We start from the raw sequence: 3,350 nt of genomic DNA, 5'->3' as shown, positions 1-3,350 counted from the left end.
AGTCTTTTAATTTCATGGCTGCAGTCACCATCTGCAGTGATTTTGGAGCCCAAGAGAATAAAATCTGTCACTGTTTCCATTGTTTCCCCATCTATTTGCCATGAAGTAAAGGGACCAAATGCCATGATCTTCGCTTTTTGAATGTTGAGTTTTAAGCCAGCTTTTTTACTCTCTCTCACTTTTCTCAAGAGGCTCTTTAGTTCTTTACTTTCTGCCAAAAGGGTGGTGTCATTTGCATATTTGAGGTTATTGATATTTCTCCCTGCAATCTTGATTCCAGCTTGTGCTTCATCCAGCCCCCATTTCACTTGATGATTCTGATTAGTTAAAGCTAAATCTATCCTGAATAGGAATGACCACTTTTAGGCCTGCTACTTCTCCTATTTCACTTTCTAAACTTGATTGTAAAAACAAATTGAATATACTAGAATATGACAGTGGAGGACAGTTGCCCTGGGTATGGAAATATAGAGAAATAATAGTTCAGGCTTCCAAACTAGTGTTCTATTCTATGAGAGGTAATGGGGAAAGAATGCTGGCTTTGGAGACAGGCAGGTCTGTTTTTCAAATTCCAAATTTGGCCATTTTTTAGTGTGAGAATCTGGGTATATTACATTATGTAACCTCATTGAGCTTTTTAAAATTTCTTTTCCACTCACTTTGGAAAATGAATATAACACTCACTTTGCAGAATGTGAGAACTAAATGCATATATTCATTTAACAAATGTATACTGAAAACCTGCATTTGCTAGGACCTGTCCTGAGTTCAGGGGATACAGCAGTAAGCAAAGCAGAAAAAGTGACTGACCTCATGGAGACTGCATTTGACTTAGACAAGACAACAAAAAAGAATCAAAATTGATGTTAAATTAGATTTTCATTATTTCCATGGAGAAAAACAGCAGGGAAGGGGGATAGAAAAGTACCTGTACCCTCTTTTTGGCCATAAGCTGCTTAAATTCTGCTGTATCACCAGCGTTTATCATGTCAGCTACATATAAGTGCTGCACACATTTCCTGAATGAAAGCTGTGACTGAATACAACCAGTGTTAAAAAATATTATCTCATGAAATCACTGTAATACTGCTTACTTGGACACTTTTACATGCTTCCAGGTAGGTAATACCCCACTCCAGTACTCTTGCCTGGAAAATCCCATGGACGGAGGAGCCTGGAAGTCTGCAGGCCATGGGGTCGCTGGGAGTCAGACACAACTGAGCAGCTTCACTTTCACTTTTCACTTTCATGCATTGGAGAAGGACATGGCAACCCACTTCAGTGTTCTTGCCTGGAGAATCCCAAGGACGGTGGAGCCTGGTGGGCTGCCGTCTCTGGGGTCGCACAGAGTCGGACACGACTGTAGCGACTTAGCAGCAGCAGGTAGGTAATAATTATGTCAGCAAGACTGGTGCCTTCCGGTCTCCTTGTTCTTGCTGGTTCTATAAATCTCCTACCCAGTGTTATATTTTTTCTTGGAAATCAGGATGCTTTTAATGTACCTTCTGAATGACAATATATCCTTGATTTTTAAAAAGTAACTGCATGTATTTTTCAGAATATATAAACAATTGGACAAATGGTTCAGTATGTCAATTTTCCTATTAAGCAGCTTTGATATTCTACAGTTTCTGGAAAACTGGCATGCATATGCTATAAATATTAATATCAAGCTTTAGAATAATATTCTGTGTCAAGGGTCAATGTCCTTAATATGTAGTTAAATGGGGTAAAAATTACAGTATGCAGTGTCATCTCATATATGAAACACAGCAGGTCTTACAGATGATTATGATTTTCATCTTTGTGCTTTTCTACATTTTTATATCAAAGATATATTTTGTATTATTAATTTCCTACCCCCCAATTCCTATTAAAGTATTGTCAATATAAAAGAAGTAAGAAAGTTTTATTTGTGTCATGGTTCAATAAATTGAAAAGTTTAAGGTCTGCAAATTTGGCAGACTGCAGGATTGACAAAGAACTTAGAGTATTGGAAAATTAAATAATGTATATAAAAATGCCTTCTAAATTATTACTTGTGTAGCTACAAAGCTTAATTTCTGTGTCACTGCTATCAATTCCATGGGGACGGAACTTTGTTTAGTGCTGTATCTCCAGACCTATAGAGATTTTCTCAATCTAGTAATGACAGCACTTTTCAGCCCAATAATATGACACACACAACCTCTACTTAAATTCAAAGGACACATGTACACCCATGGCTGATTCATGTCAATGTATGGCAAAAACCACTACAATATTGTAAAGTAATTAGCCTCCAATTAAAATTAATTAATTAATTTTTAAAATTCAAATTTAACTATCCTCTGAACTAGTGATGCCTTTCTTCCTTCACTGCCTAAAGTCTTTTAAAATACTCAGACCAAATTAAAAAATCTTTGAATTATTGTAATACTTGCCTGACTTCTCAGCCTGTCCATTAAAAAAAAAATTAATGCCCTATCTATTTTTTTTTATCCCTGTCCCCAGGGATAGGACAGCCCTTTGAATATCCAAAAAATATTTGTTGATTCAATTATTTTCACAACATTCACTTAGTTTTTATCCCAATGATGGTACATCGATTTTTGAAATACTTTTTTTTATCCCATATGAAGATGCAATTATTGTTTTGAGCAATTTCTAAGCAGTATTCTCTCCTATAAACGCAGTTTGTCATAAAAACCATTGCAGTTATGTCACAATCTATTAAAGACCAAAACAAGCCTGTAATTTTCCAGTTTCAGTAATCTGTGTTGTTTTAGGTTTTGTGAAAACTCCAGTTCCATCCTCCTGCCCCCGCGCCCCCCACCCCTGCCACGTTATCTTACTCATAAGGTAGAAATACTGTCAATTGTCTCTAGTGCGCTTCATTCCCTATATCATTTCATGTGTAATTAGGTGTTTAGGAAAGCCTGTAATTCATCTACAGCCTAAGGAGCTATATTTAGTGCTCAGTTACGTTAAACACACACACACAAAACTTGAGTGCGTGGCTAGGGAAATGCCTGGGTGTACTTTCGTGGTGAGTGGAGCGCCGGGCCAGGTGCAAACTTTTCAGCGATGTTTTTATGTGTCCTTGGCCAACTATCTCCACGTAAAACTCTGTCAATTGACTGTGGTACTGCAGAACAGAGTAACTACAACGGCACTTAAACCAGCTCTGTACAGATTTTTAAATGTTTGAGCTGACCTTTCCTGATTTATTATTTTAAACCGTAAAACCGACTCAGATTCAAGGCAGATTTGTCACTCTCTCCCAGGGCCCTTCTAGGGTCGTACAGAATTATCACTTTGCATTCGAGCGCAGAACCTGAAGAAAAGCAAAAGCACGGACACGTATAGAC

Source organism: Ovis aries, chromosome 2 (assembly GCF_016772045.2).
Source record: "Ovis aries strain OAR_USU_Benz2616 breed Rambouillet chromosome 2, ARS-UI_Ramb_v3.0, whole genome shotgun sequence".
Classification (NCBI taxonomy): Eukaryota; Metazoa; Chordata; class Mammalia; order Artiodactyla; family Bovidae; genus Ovis; species Ovis aries.
The sequence above is the reverse complement of the archived record's forward strand: the minus strand, read 5'-3'. Positions refer to the sequence as shown.